Genomic DNA, 21,063 nt, shown 5'->3' with positions numbered 1-21,063 from the left:
TGTAATCCCAGCACTTTTGGAGGCAGAGGTGGGCAGATCATGAGATCAGGAGTTCGAGACCAGCCTGACCAAAATGGTGAAACCCTGTTTCTACTAAAAAAGACAAAAATCAGCCAGGCATGGTGGTGTGCACCTGTAATCCCAGCTACTCAGGAGGCTGAGGTAGGAGAATCGCTTGACCCGGGAGTCAGAAGTTGCAGTGAGCCAAGATTGCACCACTGCACTCTAGCCTGGGAGACAGAGCGAGACCCTGTCTCAAAAAAAAAAAAAAAAATTTGGCTGGGTGCAGTGGCTCGTACCTGTAATCCTAGCACTTTGGAAGGCCAAGACAGGTGGATTACTTGACTGCAGGAGTTCAAGACCAGCCTGGGCAACATAGTGAAACCTCCATCTCTACAAAAATACAAAAAAAAAGGAAAGAAAAAAGAAAAAAAGCTGAGCACGGTGGCAAGCATCTGTAGTTCCAGCTACCTGGGAGCTGAAATTAGGATCATTTAGACGGAATTTTAAGCGGTGGCCATGCTGAATGGGCCATCACATTTCACTCCAGCCTTGGTGAGAAAAGCAAGACCCTCATTAAAAAGGCCAGGCCTTGGGTAAGCTCAAGCCTATAATCAGCACTAGGAGGCCAGATAAATGAGATCTGAGTCAGGAGATCACTGAAACCAACCAGCTCGACGGGGCGTCTGCTGAACGGCAGGGCGATGGCAGACGGGCGGGACTTTGTTGAGATCAGTGCGCTCTGGAAAGGCTGGGGCGGGATACGTGCAAAGTACCCGCACGGTTTGGACGTGGCCGCTGAAAAGAAGATGATGCCAATTTTTCCACTTCCACTAATTTTTCGAATAATAGGATTTAGTTTCTCCGTTAAAGATATGAGTGGATTTGCTTCTAAGAATCAAGCAATTACTTCGCTTATAGCACTAAATAGCACCATCTAAGAAGTGGCGGGGTACAGGCCTGCTCAGCTGCTCAGTTCTCTCAGACAGTGATAGGTCTCAGCCAGTGGAGTAGGGCAGCAGACAATCAGGCACCATTGTAACAATTCATTCATTCTTGAGAAATCATCAAAATGAATAATCATTTATAGATGACAGATCCTAAGTGATAACTCTTCTTGAAAACCAAACATTTTTAGAAGAGTCAGCAAGGCAGAAAAATCAAAGGTTTTAGTAGTACATCTCCACTTGCAGTGGAGAAGTATATGGTGAAGTATAGTGACACTGGAAATAGGGCGCTAATTCGGGAATTTGGGGTAGCAGTAGCCAGAACCTCAGAATGAATCAGTGGAATCAATGTTTTTGGGGGGAGACATAAATTGGAAGAATGAAAAATTCAAGATTTTATGTTTGTTAGGGAGGCTAATTAGTAGTTTGCTAAAATGTTCTTCATAAAGTACCCAGCTCAGAATCAAGAGAGACCCATAGCCCTCATTTCCCTGCATATGCTGGAGGCTACTGACACCTACAAAAAGAAGCTAATAATTGAGAAGGGTCAAAGTGGGTCAGATCAGTTTGCACAAGACTCAGGCAAAATGAGGAAAAGGAAGTAATCTACTGAATTTGGCAACATGTAAGTCACAGATGACTTGATAACAGTAGTTTCAGTGATGTGATGAGGGTGGAAGCCCTGGAGTAGGTGGAACAGTGTGGGATTAACAATTCTTTCAAGAAGTGTTTCTATAAAGGGGAGCAAAGAAACAAGATGTTCCTGGAAGAGTATCTAAGGACAACTGAGGTTTATTTATTTTTAAAAATAGAGACGGGATCTTGCTATGTTGGCCAGGCTGGTCTTGAACTCCTGAGCTCAAGTATCCTCTCTCCTCCCTCCTTGTTGATGGCATCACAAAGGGAACTGAGGATCTTTGTTTGTTTGTTTGTTTGTTTTTGATACGGAGTCTCTGTCACCCAGCCTGGAGGTGCAGTGGCACAATCTCAGCTCTCTGCAGCCTCCGCCTCTCAGGTTCAAGCAATTCTACTGCCTCAGCCTCCTGAGTAGCTGGGATTACAGGTGCCTGCCACCACACCCGGCTAATTTTTGTATTTTATTTCAGACCAGGCTGGTCTTGAACTCCTGACCCCAAGTGATCTGCCTGCCTCGGCCTCCCAAAGTGCTGGGATTGCAGGTGTGAGCCACCACACCCAGCTGGAACTGAGGATCTTTTTAACAATAGGGTTTTTTAAAGGATGATGGTTTAAGGCTGGGCACGGTGACACGCACCTGTAATCCCAGCACTTTAGAAGGCCCAGGCGGGTGGATCACCTGAGGTCAGGAGTTCGAGACCAGCCTAACAAACATGGTAAAACCCTCTATTCTACTAAAAATACAAAAAATTAGCCATCTGTGGTGGCATGTGCCTGTAGTCCCAACTACTCAGGAGGCTGAGGCAGGAGAATCTCTTGAATCCTGGAGGTGGAGGCTTCATTGAGCAGAGATTGCACCACTGCATTCCAGCCTGGGTGACAGAGCAAGACTCCATCTCAAAAAAAAAAAAAAAAAAAAAAGAGGGTAACTTAAGAACTGCAAATTCCACATAATAAAGGGAGAAACTGGTGATCTATGAGAGCGGGGACAATTGCAAGAGTGATGTCCTTGAGAAAACAAGAGAAGATAGAATCCAGAGCATGACTGCTTTGATAGAGCAATGGCATTTGTATTATAACAAGTGGGAGAAGAGGAAATATTGACACAAGTGTTGAAAGATTTGGTGGTTAGAAGAATAGAGTTCCTGTTCAATTGCTTACGTTTTTTCAGTTATGTGAGAGTGGGGCCAATGAGGAAGGGTTTATGTTCTACAGTATTTATCTTAGAAAAAAAAAAAAAAGGGAAAGGGACAAAAAGGAAAGGAAAAAAAGAGGAAGGGTTGAAATTTTTAGGAAAAAAAAACATAAAATAGTTGACTCAGAGAATAAAATATTGATCTTACTAGGGAAACCTTTTAGGATTATGGAGCAGATAGAGAGTGTTTGTTTCAGCTTTGTGGTCATAAATTTAAGGCACTGTGCCAGTGTTCAGCTGCTCTGCTGCAGGCCCAGAGAAGTTATACTCAGCTGGGCAAGTGAGTATAAAAGAAGTACAATTGCTTTTCATAATGATGACCAGGACATCAAAGGTAGATAAGGGAGAGAATGAACACAGAATAGACATAACAGTTAAAAAAAAAAAAAAGCAGTGAGGTTGGTGGGTTGAGGACCCCAGGTGTCAGATGGGAGGCTATCTGGATAAAAATGAGGACCCAAGTCAGGATGAAGAGGGAGACAGTGAGCTAGGAGTCAAGTCTTCAGTGAATGAGGGGTGTGACTGGGAGATCATTAGAATGTAGACACACGGAGGTGGGGCTTTTGAAGAAGGAGGAATAGTTTGAAAGTCATGATGTGAGGCTGGGTGCCATGGCTCATGCCTGTAATCTCAGCACTTTGGGAGGCCAAGGCAGGTGGATCTCTTGAGGTCAGGAGTTCGAGACCAGCCTGGCCAAACATGGTGAAAGGTGAAACCCCGTTTCTGCTACAAAAAAAATACAAAATTATCCGGGTGTGGTGGCACATGCCTGTAATCCCAGCCGCATGGGAGGCTGAGCCAGGAGAATCGCTTGAACCAGGGAGGCAGAGGTTGCAGTGAACCAAGATTGCACCATTGTACTCTAGCCTGAGCAACAGAGTGATACTCTGTCTCAGAAAAAAAGAAAAGAAAGTGAAAAGAAGAAAAGCTGGTGTCTCACATTCTGGGCCAGAATTACACAGGATGTAAGAGGAAAAATTACTTCACTTAAAAAGACTACAGGGGAGCCAGTGTCCTCAGGAGACTGATGGATCATACTCAGTGAGGTCAAGAAGTCAGAAGAGACACTGATGAAAGAGGTTAAGGATATAGGGGAGCGTGTTCATCACTCATCTGGAACTCCGGGTTTCTAGAAGACACATAGGAAAGATTTTGGAGGGCGTGGAAGGGCGAGGGATTTTGGTCAGATTGGGAGCTGTGCTGAACAGAATGAGGGTGGGGAAGAGATGCTTCAGGAGACATGAGCTTCTGGTGACTGGGAAAGAGGGAGGTGAGGCATGATAGAATGGCTGGATGACTGGGAAAACAAGTCAAGTTCAAGTCATTTTCAGGTCTTAGTTCAGACTTCATTTCTTGTGGGAAGTTGTCCCTCTTGTACGCTCCAATAGTACGCCAGACTGCCCCAGTTATGGCACTTACTACTGCTTTTGCTTGGGAATTAAGACCTGTTGTGGCCTCCATTTTTTATTAGAACCAATCCTCAAGTGCTCCCCACACCCAGTGAGGACACTACATCATATCTAGGACCAACACACTAGGGTTCACGCAGTATAACCCCAGGCTTTCACAGCTCCAGGACCCCTGCTCCCACTGCAGGGACACATGCTGTCCCAACCCTAGAAGGCTGACACTCTGGCCAGAGGCTCTGGGCCTCACCTGGATGAGACCCCTCATACCACATCCAGCCACAGTGACAGCCTGGGGAGCTGCCGGGGAAACAGGAAACCTCCACACCCTCAAGGTGACTAATGAGCCATCACAGACAACACCGAGAGATTAAGATGCTGTGGCCTTCTACCCCAACCCCAAAACATGAGTGGCATTGTGGCATATGAGTAAACAAGGTCTAGCTTAGGCAGATTATAGAATTCCATACCAGAAATTTAAGGCACTGTTCCAGTATTTAGCTGCTCTGCTGCAGGCCCAGAGAAGGTCTGTAGTGAAACTGGAAAATCTTCTTTTTTTTTTTTTTTTTTTTTTTTTGAGACAGAGTCTCGCTCTGTTGCCCAGGCTGGAGTGCAGTGGCGCGATCTCGGCTCACTGCAAGCTCCGCCTCCCGGGTTCACGCCATTCTCCTGCCTCAGCCTCCCGAGTAGCTGGGACTACAGGCGCCTGCCACCTCACCCGGCTAGTTTTTTTTTTTTTTTTCTTAGTAGAGACGGGGTTTCACCGTATTAGCCAGGATGGTCTCGATCTCCCGACCTCGTGATCCGCCCGTCACGGCCTCCCAAAGTGCTGGGATTACAGGCTTGAGCCACCGCACCCGGCCGAGAAATCTTTTGTTGTATTTTAAAATCCTATTTAAAAAAGTAAGTGCCTGTAATCCCAGCACTTTGGGAGGCTGAGGCAGGTGGATCACCTGAGGTCAGGAGTTCGATATCAGCCTGACCAACATGGTGAAATCCCGTCTCTACTAAAACTACAAAAATCAGCTGGGCGTGGTGGCATGTGCCTGTAATCCCAGCTACTCAGGAGGTTGAAACAGGAGAATTGCTTGAACGCGGGAGGTGGAGTTTGCAGTGAGCTGAGATTGTGCACTACACTCCAGCCTGGGTGACACAGTGAGACTGCGTCTTAAAAACAAAACAAACAAACAAAATATATATATTTGAAAAGGCCTATTTCTACACTATTACATCTATTGGATTGAACATCCTCTAGTTTACTATAGGTCTTAGACTCTCTAACTTTATCTTGACTTTAGAGATAGTAATGGTTTTTACACTTTTTGTCTCCCTCACTAGACAGTCAGCTCTTTGAGGCCAAGAGTATATTCCCATAGCTTCTCTTAAAATAATACTCACTGTGCACAAATTGTCACCTTTTATTAAATGTATGTGTTCACTGTAAAAACAGAGCTAGACAATATAATGTAAGCTGAAAATCAGACCATGGAATCTGGCCTGAGTTTGGGGAATGGAGAGAATAAAGACTTGGATTTCATTCAAGTTGATTTTACTTTGGTTTAGTTTTGAATGAACTAAGAAGCAGAGCAAAGAATATAAACAAGATAGAGACGCAGGAGAATAAATGTGGCTTCCCATTGCCTCCCTTGTATGTCCCAGAATACATACAAAGTTTGCATTCTTGTCAATTCTGCACAGCGAGGTATCTACCAGGTCAAAGAGGCAGAGAATGACAGGCTCCCTGCCTTCTATATTCCCAGTTATATCAGCTCGGAAACAACTTATACTACCATATAAGGTGATCATTCTCAGACTCAGTGAACCATGCTATCCAGGTTCTGGGCCTTGAAATTCATCTGATGTCCACAGTCAGGCAGGTTCCCATTTTCTGTGGCTGCATGGCAGGGCCTAGGAATTTTTCACCTCATCTTCTTGTGTTTGTTTGTGGGCAGGCCTTGGAAAAACAACGAGAAATCCATATATAAAATGAAACCCACGTTATCACCAGATGGTGTAGAATAATTATGGTTGCTATCACATAGATTAACATTAATTCCTAACTGCACAAATATGTATGGTGTGCTTACCATGTGCTTCACCCGAAGATGCAAAAGTAAATAAAACTTAGGCTCTGCCCTCTGCCTCAGTACGCTTGTAGTCTAGTTAAATCCATCATGCTTTTCTGTCATGACCATGTTTTAAATAGAAGGTGGACAGCAAAGAAACAGGATACTCTGGCTGAAACTTTTTAAAAAAGTATATTATTGATTCCAGGTTGTTTAATAACCTTTTGATCTCTTTTGGTTTTCTCCCATCTCTCCTTTCTGTGCTGTTTCCCTTAAAATAACACTCAGTGTACACACTGTTTTCATTAAACGGGTGTGTTTATTCTAAAAACAGAGCTAAGAGTTATCAACAGGCAGATTCTTCCTGCTCAGGCCTCCTTAGTCTCTAAACAGTGCAGGACTTGCAGAAAATGCAAAGAGGTTTGTTCTGGTTCTCAGAGGCAGAGTGCTAGGAGGGCCAACTGACAGAAACAGAACTTAATCATTTTAGGATTTCAGGAGTATCACTGTAGAAGACCAAGGGTGAATGTAGGAGTCAGCCTGTAGACTCTGTACAATCCGAAATTCCAGCCTCATCTGAAGAAAATGAATCTGTTTTCACGAAAATTCACCTTTTGTATTTCTTATAAATGGGTAGTTTAATAAGTGTATGTATTTATTAATATAACTGATCCTTGATTTTGGAGACATAATATATTCTAAAAGAATTAATTTAGCCTAGGGAACATCCTCTTAGGTAATAAGTCTATAGATGGCTTCATAGTACACATGCCTCAGGGCCTTTGTACCTACTGTTTCCAAGGTTATAGCTTGCTTCCTTCAGGGCTCAGCACAAACATCATCTACTAGAGAGGTCATTGCTGACCACCTTATATTAGTAGTACCTCCCCCACAACAATTTTACTCCATCATCTTCATTCTGATTTTTCTTCATAAAACTTGTTACCAGCCAGCCATGGTGGCTCACGCCCATAATCCCAACACTTTAGGAGGCTGAGGTGGGTGGATCACGAGGTCAAAAGATCGAGGCCATCATGGCCAACCTGTTGAAACCCCATCTCTACAAAAAATACAAAAATTAGCTGGGCATGGTGGTGAGCGCCTGTAGTCCCAGCCACTTGGGAGGCTGAGGCAGGAGAATCACTTGACCCCGGGAGGTGGAGATTGCAGTGAGCGAAGATCACACCACTGTACTCCAGCCTGGGGACAGAGCAAAACTCCATCTCAAAAAAAACCAAAAAACAAAAAACAAAAACACTTGTTACCACCTGATATCTTATTATGGGAACAGCTAAGTTTTGTGGGGCCTGAAGTTTTTATAATGAGGGGGGCACTTTTTAAAGAAACAAAATATAAAAATTGCAATTAAAAAATTAAGTATGAAAGTGAATATTTATTAAGAATGTGAAAATAAATCATAAATTGCTAGTCTTGGAGCTCAGTTATTCCTTCTAAGATTTATTTAGGCAATTTACTAGAAATATTTATGTAAAACGATGTAGTTGTTGCAACCTGGCTTCCACTTGCCACCTAGAACATTCTATGGCCCTCAGCAATGACCAGCCCCGGCTGGGGTATCACAGTAAATCTGACTCTGCATATGACTCTGCATATTAAATATCAATTTGCTTGTTTGTTTATTGTCAGTCTGTATCAATGGAATGTCTTAAGCTTCTTGAGAACAAAGATTTAACCTTCTATGTTGCTTTATGCCCAGTGTCCACAACAGGAGTAGGCACAGAGGGGCATATATACATGCTTGTTTAATAAATTGTATCTCTCCCCAAAAATTAACTTGGAAAAAATAATCCTTCCTCCTCTCCCATTTTAGCCACTCTGTATTGTCATAGCTCTGTGTTATTGTCTTTTAGTACTATCACTTTAAAAATAGCTTATCTGCTTGTTTACTTTGTGTCTTTTTTTTGTTGTTGTTGTTTTTTGAGACAGAGTCTCGCTCTGTCACCCAGGCTAGAGTGCAGTGGCACAATATTGGCTCACTGCAACCTCCACCTCCCGGGTTTAGGGGATCTCATGTCTCAGCCTCCCAGGTAGCTGGGATCACAGGTGTGTGCCACCATGCTTGGCTAAGTTTTTGTATTTTTAGTAGAGACAGGGTTTCACCATGTTGGCCACGCTGGTCTGGAACTCCCGGCCTCAAGTGATCTGTCTGCCTCGGCCTCCCAAAGTGCTGGGATTACAGGCATGAGCTACTGCACCCAGCCTGCTTGTTTACTTGTTATCTGTGTCCCCTGCTAGAGTAGGCCATACTAAGAAAACAGAGTGTCTTGCTCCTATTCTCCCAGAGTTTAGAGCTGGGCACAGAGGAGGCTCTCAATAAGCATTTTTTGAGTAAATGAAAATAAGGCAAATAAAAAACTTTTCATGATGAAACTTGCCATGTACTGCAACTCTCCTTGTACCTCTGTTTTTATTCTATTTATTTGAAAGTTTCATTTAGGTACTCAATTACATGCTAATTTAATGAAACATAACTAAGTTTTTTAAAAAGTAAAATTATAATAATCACTTCACTTTACACTTTAGCTAAATAAGTACAAATGCATTTTGATTTGACAGAAAGATTAAGTAATTAATTTGTAACCGTCTACTAACAAGATTTGAAAGAGACAGGTACTTAATAGTACTTTCAGACACATGATTTCCACTCTGAATTTGCACTCACCCATGATTTCTGTGACTTTAGGGAGTATCAAATAGAAAATGCACCTACGTGACAGGTTTTCTTCCCTGGAGACAAAATAAAATAAATAAACCGACCAATTTCTTACATAATATTTCTGAAATATGCTATAAAGGTATTAGCAGATATTTAAATATTTCTCTTTTTCTTGCACAATTTATAGCATACTATACTCACAATTCTTGTTTTGTTTTGTGATTTTGTTTTTTTAATATATCTTGGAGCTTACTATTTTTTTTTTTTGGATGCATAGTAGTCCATTGTGCAACAGTGTCTTATTTAAATAATCCTCTATATGGACATTTAGATTGCTCTCAGTCTTTTGGTATTATAAACAATGCTACAATGATTAACCTTGTACACATGTAACGTCACACATATATAAGTATGTCTGTAGGATAAATCCGTAGATGTGTGTTTGGATCTTACAGCAATAAATGACACTCCTCATCCTCACCCAAATTCTAAGCCAATTAGGAAGTAAGACAAAAGAGGCAGACAGGTGTTTAAAACGTCACCTTCATTACTGATGACAGCTGATGTTGAAGCATGTGGCTTACATTTGAAGATAAGACAGTTTCCCAATTCTGGATCTCTTTCCATTTAATCATAGGCAATGTTCTTCAAACACAAGTCTCCCCATGCAGGTTTTAGGAAAATGATGGGCAGAATGAGGCCTTCCCCGCTTATTCTTTACAAATTTAACAATTAGAGGAGTCACCCCTCCTTTCTTAGGGAAAAGCAAATGAGGAGGAGAAGAGAGGCCAGCAGCATTAAACTAGGAGAGCTACTTCAGCCTGGAAGTACATATCAAGAAACATTCTCACCCTTAATATAAGTACAAAGTACTCTTATGTTCAAAACCATCTTCAATTTGTAATTTTAATATATTTTTCTCAGTTGTTCACCAGAAATGTGTCAATTTACACTCCTTCCATGAATATGCACCCAGGTATATAAGAAAAGTTAGCATAAGATAAATGTTTTTCAATTATCCTTGGTCTATTCATGTGTTACTACCTCAGAGGTTGTTCTTGAATTTTCTTTCATTATTTTGAAATATAACACAGCAGAATTTTATTTTATTTTTGAGATAGAGTCTCGCTCTGTTGCCCAGGCTATAGTAGAGTGGTGCGATCTTGGCTCACTGCAACCTCCGCCTCATGGGTTCAAGCGATTCTCCTGCCTCAGCCTCCCAAGTAGCTGGGACTACAGGCGTGCACCACTATGTCTGGCTAATTTTTATATTTTTAGTGGAGATGGCGTTTTGCCATGTAGGCCAGGCTGGTCTCGAACTCCTGACCTCAAGTGATCTGCTTGCCTTGGCCTTCCGAAGTGCTGGGATTACAGGTGTCAGCTACAGTGCCTGGCCCATAATTTTAATAATAGTGGCTTCATAGCATTTTAATGTCTGGCAGAGACTGTTAGTTGTCACAGTATCCATTGCTCCTATCTTCCTGTTTGAAACCAGACTTTCTGAGCTTTCACCCGGGCCTATGGCTGTCCATCTTTGTGTGAGTCGTTGTAGCACACATGCATATAATTGTAAGGACTTTGACTTCAGCTCTGAGTGAAATGTGGCGTCATCACAGGGATGTGAACAGAGGAGTGACGTGATCACCATGTCTTATAGACTAACCTGTAACCATCTGCTCATAAGGAAAATCTGGTATAAAGTGCAAGGCACTTCTCCAATCAAAGAACTGACTGCAAAGTAGCCACAAGACTGGAAGTAAAGCTGCTCTACAAGTTAGGGACACTAGGTCACTGGAGAGCTGGGTGAGTGGCTCTCCTTTCCCTCATCTTAAATTCTTCTAAATGTTTGGGGTTGTTTTGTTGTTGTTGTTGTTTTTGAGACAGGGTATCGCTCTGTCACCCAGGCTGGAGTGCAGTGGTGCGATCTTGGCTCACTGTAGCCTCAACCTCCTGGGCTCGGGTGATCGTCTCACCTCAGTCTCCCAAGTAGCTGGAACTACATGTACATGACATGACAGGTACATGTATATGACACTGTACAAAAAATTCCCGGCTAATTTTTTGTATTGTTTGTAGAGACAGGGTTTTGCCCCATTGTCCAGGCTGGTCTTGAAATCCTAGCCTCAAGCAATCCACCCATTTGGGTCTCCTAAAGTGCTGGGGCTAGAGCCATGAGCCACTGTGCCTGACCTAAATATTTGGTTTTTACAGACAAGAAAGGGGACAGAAACCGGAAGGAGACTGATGGTTTCCGATCCTGATTTTATGAGCCAGGATGCTGTGCTACTTCCACAGATGTTTTGTTATATTTTTGCAGTTGTTTTCTTATCAAACTTTGAGCTTCCTTATTGAAAAAAAATTTCAAAGTTTCATCTCATCCATTGTAATGGCCAATAACATATTTATTTATAATTTATGGAATAAAAGCACAGAGCTTCATAGAAGGCGGATATCACTATGGAAAGATGCCCAGTTAGAACTACTTTTCAATATATTACAGCTATGCAAGATGAAAAACTCAAATAGGGAATACAAAGCTACAAAACACACTTGAAGATTGTAGTTGTATCCAGCCAAGACCATAATGATAATTTCTGCTTGCTTTCTTTTATTTATTTCCTTTTTGTGTGTGTGTGTGAGAGAGAAGGTCTTGCTCTGTCACCCAGGCTGGAGTGCAGTGGCACAATCATAGCTTACAGCAGCCTATACCTCTTGAGCTCACGTAATCCTCCCACCTCAGCCCCCTGCGTAGCTAGGACCACAGGTGTGCACCATCATACCTGGCTAATGTTTAATTTTTTTTTTTTTCTTTTGAGGTAGAGTCTTGCTCGGCCACCCAGGCTTGAGTGCAATGGCGCAATCTCAGTTCACTGCAACCTCCGCCTCCCGGGTTCCAGCAATTCTCCTGCCTCAGCCTCCCGAGTAGCTGGGATTACAGGCATGCACCACCACACCCAGCTAATTTTTGTATTTTTAGTAGAGATGGGGTTTCCTCATGTTGGTCAGGCTGGTCTCGAACTCCTGACCTCAGGTGATCCACCCGCCTCAGCCTCCCAAAGAGCTGGGATTACAGGTGTGAGCCACTGAGCCCAGCCTACTAATTTTTTTTTAAGGATGGGATCTCATTATGTTGCCCAGCCTGGTGTCAAACTCCTGGCCTCAAGTAATCCTCCTGCCTTGGCCTCTCAAAATGCTGAGATTACAGGAATGAGCCACCACACCTAGCCAGTAATGATCATTTCTACTGGCCACAACTTTGGTTTAAATTTTCTTTTTTTGGCCGGGCGCGGTGGCTCAAGCCTGTAATCCCAGCATTTTGGGAGGCTGAGGCAGGAGAATGGCGTAAACCCGGGAGGCGGAGCTTGCAGTGAGCTGAGATCCGGCCACTGCACTCCAGCCTCCTGGGTTCACGCCATTCTCCCGCCTCAGCCTCCCGAGTAGCTGGGACCACAGGCGCCCGCCACCTCGCCCGGCTAATTTTTTTTGTATTTTTTAGTAGAGACGGGGTTTCACCGTGTTAGCCAGGATGGTCTCGATCTCCTGACCTTGTGATCCGCCCATCTCGGCCTCCCAAAGTGCTGGGATTACAGGCTTGAGCCACCGCGCCCGGCTGGTTTAAATTTTCTAGCAATTGTTTTATAATCACAAAAACAGAAAAATGCATTATAACAAAAAACTTGGAACTCATAAAAGTATTTGTTAATTGAACTACAAAAGTAAGCCATGGCAATAAGCAAAATGGGGGGATGTTTGTAACTCTGATCACAAGAAAGGTGGTCATTTTTAAAAACTATAAAGGGTTCCTACAAAACAAGAAGAAAATCTCAGCAATCCAAAGGGAAAACTTCTGAATGGAATAGGCACACACAAGATATGAAAGTTCACTCAAAAAGGAAAGACAGGCCGGGCATGGTGGCTCACACCTGTAATCCCAGCACTTTGGGAGGCAGAGGTGGGTGGATCACAAGGTCAGGAGATCAAGACCAACCTGGCTAACACGGTGAAACCCCGTCTCTACTAAAAATACAAAAAATTAGCCAGGCATGGCAGCAGGCGCCTGTAGTCTCAGCTACTAGGGAGGCTGAGGCAGGAGAACGGTGTGAACCCAGCAGGCGGAGCTTGCAGTGAGCCGAGATTGTGCCACTGCACTCCAGCCTGGGCGACAGAGTGAGACTCCGTCTAAAAAAAAAAAAAAAGAAAAGAAAGATAAGGATGCTGAGCAATGAGCAATGCATTCAAAATTAAACCAAAGTAAGATACCAGTGGCACAAACCAAACACTTTGCTGACACTGTGGGATAGCCTATGGCAAATTCATATATTGCTTATGAGGGTATAAATTAATACAACTTCTTTGGATTTTAATCTCTCAATAGCTCTAAAAATTTAAAAGAACCTATCCTTTGGCCTAGTGAATCCACTCTGAAAAATTATCTCACAGATACGGTTCCTGTGTATAGGTTAAATAAAAGACATTAATTCACCGAGCACTATTTATAAAAGCAAATGACTAAACAATCTATGAGTCCATCAATAAGATTCTGATGAAATTATGTTTCATCTATACATTGGAAAAGTATAGAGCAGTTAAAAAATAAGATAAATTTATTTGCACTGACATGTTCAAATCCTCTGCCACTGTAGATGAAAAATATAATCTGCATAACATGAATAGTACAATAATATTTATGAAAAAAGTATATTTGCTATATCTTTGATATGCATGTCTTGCATAGAAACGGTTTGTAAGGATGTAGACCCACTTTTTAACATTTCCTTTAAGAGGAATGGGTAAGAGGTTTAGATTTTTTTCCCACTTTTCATTCTATACTTCTTTCACAAGGAGAATGTATGCACATGTTACATTTATGGATAGAGAATAAAAACAATAACTAAGTTAAGTGTATCAGGTTCACAAAAGTCTTACCTGAAACTGCTACTGGGTGAACCCCAAGTAAGGTAATACCTGTCACTCAGGATATGTGGAATATCTATGGCATTTGTGTGTGAGAGAAACACCCAAATTCTCCCAATAAATTACAAGTCCCGTAGGATAGGCACGCATCTGATGGCCTTGAAGCAGCCTTCCTTGTGTTTGCTGAACCCCTGAGAATCCAGGCACGCCTCAAACACATTTCAGATTCGCTGGGCATCCGGGCCAGCCACGTGCTCCCAACGCCGCCTCTGCGTCCGGGCGTGCGGCCAGAGCTCGGACTCCCTGGAATGTCTCCAGGAAACCGTCGGGTGGGGCGGAGATCTGCTCCCCGCAGCGGCCTTTTCACCTGCTGTCCCGCCTGTGCTTCCTGGAAATGAGTTTCTGTTCCTCTAAGGTCGTGGGGCAGCCGGACCCGAGCCCGGGGCGAAGCGGGAGCTGGAGTAGGCGCCCAGGAAGAGGGACTGGGCGATTAGCCGGAGTCGGGTCGGGAGCCTGAGCGGAGTCGGTCAGAGTCGGAGGGGAAGCCGGAGCCGGGCCGCGGCAGCGGAGCTCAAAGTCTGGGTCCGGGTCGGTGGAGGTCCCAGTGTGGGACCAGTGAGCGAAGCGAGGCCGGGCTGGGAGTCAGGGCAGCCCTCGGAGCGGCGACCGTAGCTAGAGAAGGGGCCGCAGCCACCCGGCATGGGTTGGAAGGACGCACCCTTGCTGGGGCGAAACCCCGAATCCGTAGCCGTCTGCACGCGACTGCCACGCCGACCGCCTGAAGGGGCCACTGTCCCGCGCCTTCCAATGGCTGGGGTGGTGGTGGGCACCCCTCATCTTCCTCTGGCGCCCATGATGCTGCCGGCCGCGCTGGGCTCCGGCTCTCTTTACTTGCCTGAGGATGAAGATCTGGAGGAGCCGTGCGCCCCGGGGGTAGCCTGGCCAAGGCGGAGTGGGCTTCATGCAGGGCCATTTCACCACCACCAACTCCTACCGCTTCTCCAGGAGCTCCAAGGTCAATTTCGCCTTCATTTTGGTGGTCTCCAAAAGCGACTTATAGCCGGAACCAGACATCTTTGCCGAAGTCGGTAAATTGGGCAGTGTGATGCAGGCCCTGCAGGTCCCAAGGGGAGACGAAGCCAGATCCAGTACCAGCAGGTGTCCCTGAGTTACCAGCCGCTCTGTGTGCCCCCCAACCCGCTCCTGCATGCCTGGCAGGTGTACAAAACACTTGACCTGAGCAGCATCACCTTCCCCATCTACAAGCACAGCGGGCATCTCGTCTTCCTGACCAGCTTCTTCGGAGGACACATCTTGGGGGGCAGCCTGGGAATGGCCCAGTTACTTCTGTGGGTCAAAGCCATGCGGCTGCTGTACTACCTGAAGACCCAGCACCCGGAGGACAACGTGCAGAGCAAGCAGTGGCTCACCCATTTCCTCCACCCATTTAACAATTAACAACAGTCTTGGCCATGAAGAAAATTGAGGTACCTGGCGGTTCAGGTTTACAAGGAGGCCAAAAGAAGGTGGGAGGGATGAGGAAGACTTGCTCCGAGAACCGTAACAAAAGCACTGCATGACTACTTCAAGGGGTCCTTGCCTCAAAGCCAGGTTTGCTTTACTGTATCTAATTGGTACTTAATCCAGCTTTTGGTCCTTAACACCGACGGATGCCAGGAATCGTGAATTCTTGGTAACATTCAAGTCGATAACACAAATCCTGTGTCCACCAGATGGGGCTGTTCAGTACAGACACTGATCTTCCTGTTTAATTTTGGGGTTTGGTTTCTTAGAGTGCTTTGAAATTCTACTTTTAGTTGAAGTCTTCACTGGTTTTGGGGAGCCCCCAAAACTTGCTTGGAGCTCAATGAGTATTTTTTTTTTGGCAGGTGGTCCCACTTTACATTTCTTTCCAGACAACTGGAATTTGAGGCAACATCTATGACAGTGATCCCTTTGATTCACCTGGCATACATTCTAATCATACTGTTTGCAGTCACCTCATGCTATTGTTGCTGCAAGTTCCAGGTCAAAAGTATCATCTGTGAACCTCAAGAGCAGGAGGACTTGCCCACCCCACTCTCACGAAGATGAGGATCTTCAGGGTGATCAGCATGTCCTCGTCCATCCTGACCCTGCTCCACTCTGAGCCCAGCTGGCCACCCTGGAGTACACTTCTGAACCCTTCGGCAGCTCTAATAACTTCATAAACCAGTTGTATGCTCTCATTTTAGTGAGGCTGAGTAAATATTTGGATTCATGGGGTTTCTTAACTGTGTGTAATTCCTGCCCCAAACTTTCTTAGAGAAGTTTCTTCTTGTTCAAGAAGACAAAGCTTATGGGCTCCATTAGTTTGTCTTCCTAACTTCTTTTAAAAGCAGATATAAAAAGGAATAGACATGTTTTTAAACCAATAACTTCGTGTTAAAAATACTGGAAAATACTTTTCTATTTTGTGTGTGTGTTGATTGGACCTCCTAACATGTTGGACAAGCAAAAATGTTATATGGAAGAGTCTTTCTAAAAGCTGAACCTCTGAGAATAAATGCCTTGTACTAGGAATTGGGGAAGAGAAAAGCAGAAGAAGTTCTAACAAAGACCTTGTTTCAAAGATCTTCAGAAATTATGAAGGACACCTCTCTGAAAAGTACTCCAGTATGATGTTCCTTGAAATGGATGTGACTGTCAGGATGTCGCTTCAGTGTGTGAAGTCAAATGCATGCTAATCTTCCAGTTTTGTTTTGTTTGACACAGGGTTTCTGTCACCCAGGCTGGAGTGCAGTGGCACAATCTCAGCTCACTACAATCTCTGCCTCCAAGGCTTAAGCGATCCTCCCACCTCAGCTTCCCAAGTAGCTTGAACTACAGGTGTGCACCACCATGCCTGGCTAATTTTTGTATTTTTAATAGAGATGGGGTTTTGCCATATTGCCCAGGCTGGTCTCAAATTTCTGAGCTCAAGTGACCCACCCACCTTGGCATCCCAAAGTGCTGGGATTACAGGCATGTGCCACCATGCCCTTCCAATCTTACAATTTTTTAAAAAGAGACAAAAGGTGGTTGAATTTTCTGGAGTTAATAAGAAAAACTTGAAGCAACCATTAATCAATCAATCATGTTTTCTGAAAATATAACCAGCCATTGGCTATTTAGAACTCGTAATTTTTTTTTATTTACAAGAAGTATGGAGACTATACTGCCATCTGATTATAAATGACAATAAAATATTAATTCAAACTTTAAAATTTTTTATGAAGAACAAAATGCTCTAAACTTGCCTACTTTTAATGTATGTTTAGTATTTCTGGCTGGAATTCCATACCATTCTTTTCTTCTTACCAAAATATCAAGTCTCAGGTGGCAGCTTGCCAGTTTCAACCTCACCTTCTCATCTGCTTTCTGACTGAAATGTTTAAGAAATCCGGCCAGGCATGGTGGCTCACGCCTGTAATCCTAGCACTTTGGGAGGCCGAGGCAGGTGGGTCACTTGAGGTCAGGAGTTCAAAACCAGCCTAGTCAACATGGTGAAACCATGTCTCTACAAAAAATTAGCCAGGCGTGGTGGCGCATGCCTATAATCCCAGCTACTCGGCAAGCTGAGGCACAAGAATTGCTTGAGTCTGGGAGGCAGAGGTTGCAGTGAGCCGAGATCATACCACTGCACTCCAGCCTGGGTGACAGAGAGACTCTCTCAAAACTAACTAAATAAATCAATCTGGAATTATCAAAAATTCATACCCAAACTGCATGTTGGCATTGTTATTCTAAGAATGATATGTCTGTGTGAGGGAGGGAGGGAGGGAGAGAGAGAGAGATGTGGAATAAAGCAGTGAGTTATAATGTGATACCCCAGGTGACCTTGAGAACCAGAATACTTTCTGTGGGAAAAAGGGCTACCTATAGTTGTTAAGATGCTTTTACCATTTCCCTGACAATGCTAGAACCTTAAACATGTTAAATTCTAATACTCCTCTCCTGCTTTTATGTTATGTATTTTTTTTCTAATTTTTAGAATTATTTATAGTGAGCTATATCACCCAGGCTGGTCTCAAATTCCTGAGCTCATGCAATCCTCCTGCCTTGGCCTTTCAAAATGCTGGGATTACATGTGTGAGCCACCACACCCAACCTGTGTTATTATGTATTTTAATTTTAGGCCTAGCGACAATGAACAATTCAGTAGCAATAAGCATCCCTAGCATCCAGACTATAGACTTTAGTGAGACTAAAAGAAACTAGTGCTGCTTAAACAAATGGTTCATTCCAGGTTTCAGGGAGGAATTGTGCAAAATGGGCCAGGAGCATCTTGTTACACAAGGTAGCAAAGAAGCTATCAAAAACTATTAAGGTTTTAACTGAAGTAGTTGGAAACAATCTGCAGATGATTCCACTGGCTCAAGATAGAATAAATCATGCATGAATAAGAGTAACTGCAGTGGACTGGGGAAAAAAAAAAGTTTAATGATTTTAAAATGATTACTTTTTTTTTTTTTTGAGACAGAGTCTCCCTCTGTCGCCCAAGCTGGGGTGCAGTGGCTACGCCATTCTCCTGCCTCAGCCTCCTGAGTAGCTGGGACTACAGGCGCCAGCCACCTCGCCCAGCTAGTTTTTTTGTATTTTTTAGTAGAGACGGGGTTTCACCAAGTTAGCCAGGATGGTCTCGATCTCCTGACCTCGTGATCTGCCCGTCTCGGTCTCCCAAAGTGCTGGGATTACAGGCTTGAGCCACCGCACCCGGCCCTACATAATGTTTTCTTAAAAACCTACCCGGCCGGTAATGCCGGGCGCGGTGGCTCACGCCTGTAATCCCAGCACTTTGGGAGGCCAAGGTGGGCGGATCACAAGGTCATGAGATCGAGACCACGGTGAAACCCCGTCTCTACTAAAAATACAAAAGTCAACGGCGTGGTGGTGGTAGCCTGTAGTCCCAGCCGAGCTGAGGCAGAATGGCGTGAACTGAGGCGGAGCTTGCAGTGAGCCAAGATTGGCGCCACTGCACTCCCAGCCTGGGTGACAGAAGCCGAGACTCGTCTCAAAAAAAAAAACCTACCGGCCAGACACAGTGGCTCCAGCCTGTAATCCCAGCACTTTGGGAGGCCGAGGTGGGCAGATCACGAGGTCAGGAGATTGAGACCATCCTGGTCAACATGATGAAACCCCATTTGTACTAAAAAAATACAAAAATTACCTGGATGTGATGGCACATGCCTGTAATCCCAGCTACTCTGGAGGCTGAGGCACGAGAATCACTTGAACCCAGGAGGTGAAGTTGCAGTGAGCTGAGATCTTGCCACTGCACTCCAACCTGGCAACAGAAGCCGAGACTCCGCCTCAAAAAAGGAAAAGAAAATCATCCTAGATTATCCTGGTGGCCCTAAATCCAATGACAAGTGTCCTTATAAGAGTTAGGCAGAGGGAGATTTGACACAGATGGAAGAGGAGGAAACAATGTGACCAGGGAGCAGAGACTGGCGTGATGTGGCCACAAGTCAAGGAATGCCAGCAGCCACAGGATGCTGGAAAAGAATGGATTCTTCCCTAGGTCTCCCAGGGGTGCAGCCCTGCTGGCACCTTGATTTCAGACCTCTGGGCTCCAGAACTTTGAGAGAACACATTTCCGTTGCCATCTAGTTTAATTTTTTACAGCAGCCACAGGATGTTCATAATACAGGTGGATAATATCCAAGAGAAAGAAAATAATCCCCATAGTGAAGACAGAGGTTATCAATAAGGGTTTGGGAGGTACATGTGGAGGGTGTCTGGGGTAGTTGGCAGGTATTCTCTCCTGACATGGATGCCATTGCAAAGGTGGTGCCTTCTAATGAATTATGGCTATGCGTTTGTCTCATGTGGATTTCTGTATTCGTATCATATTTAACAGCAAAGTTTTCAAAAAATCATACAACTAGTAAAGCTCTTATCTCAAATGTCTGCCCATGCACAAGGAGGGCCTGTATTCTCTAGACAGGGAAGAAGGTATGACTCATTTCCTTGATGGTCAAGGTGTGAGGAGGGAAAAGCTATAAAGGGTTAGCGGTGGGCTGTGGAAACACACCTTCGGGAAACCATAAGTACCACTTTTATGTATTTATCTGTCCAGGAAAGACTAGAAACAGAGTTTGTCTGTGAACTTTCTTTTTTTGGGGAGGCGGAGTCACAAGCTCTGTCATAAGGCTGGAGTCGCGGTGCGTGGCGATCTCGGCTCACTGCAAGCTCCGCCTCGGGTTCACGCCATTCTCCTGCCTCAGCCTCCCCGAGTAGCTGGGACTACGGCCCTAGCAGCGCCCAGCTAATTTGTATTTTAGTAGAGCGGGGTTTCACCGTGGTCTCGATCTCCTGACTGCTGTGATCCGCCGCCCTGCCGGCCTCCCCAAAGTGCTGGGATTTTGGTCATGCAGCGGCCCTGTCTGTGAACTTTCAAATGAAAGATGTATTTCACAAGTCTCTCCTGAAAATGTTCAGATTATACATGCCCAGCCTGACTTTTAAATGCCAGTGAACAAAGGTTGGGGGGTGGTCAGTATCACTGACCTTTCTCCACAACCTCACCAGCATCTGTTATTTTTTCATTTTTTAGTAATAGCTATTCTAACTGGTGTGAGATGGTATCTCATTGTAGTTTTGATTTGCATTTCTCTAATGATCAGTGATACTGACCTTTTTCTCATATGCTTTTTGGCCATATATATGTCTTCTTTTGTAAAAGGACTGGTGTATCTTGGCCGGGCGCTGTGGCTCACACTTGTATTCTCAGCACTTGGGGAGGCCAAGGCGGGGGGATCACCTGAGGTCAGGAGTTCGACACCAGCCTGACCAACATGGAGAAACCCCATCTCTATAAAAATATAATATTAGCCGGGCGTGGTGGCGCATGCCTGTAGTCCCAGCTACTTGGGAGGCTGAGGCGGGAGAATCGCTTGAACCCAGGAGGCAGAGGTTGCGGTGAGCTGAGATCGCGCCACTGCACTCCAGTCTGACAACAAGAGCGAAACTCCATCTCAAAAAAATAAAAATAAAAAAAAAGAAGAAGAAAAAGGACTAGTATATAATGTTAGGTGATGCTTTATTACCTTCAATAAAAATGAAACTTCCTCTAATTTCTCGACAATAGAATTAATTTCATATTGAGTCTTTCAAATGTGAAGCATTGGTAAGTTGTGTTCTTTACTACTGTGATAGTTATTGAAGCTTTTTTTTTTTTTTTTGAGAGAGAGAGGGTCTC

The sequence above is a fragment of the Papio anubis genome, chromosome 10 (assembly GCF_008728515.1).
Source record: "Papio anubis isolate 15944 chromosome 10, Panubis1.0, whole genome shotgun sequence".
Taxonomy (NCBI): domain Eukaryota; kingdom Metazoa; phylum Chordata; class Mammalia; order Primates; family Cercopithecidae; genus Papio; species Papio anubis.
Note: the sequence above shows the minus strand (reverse complement) of the source record.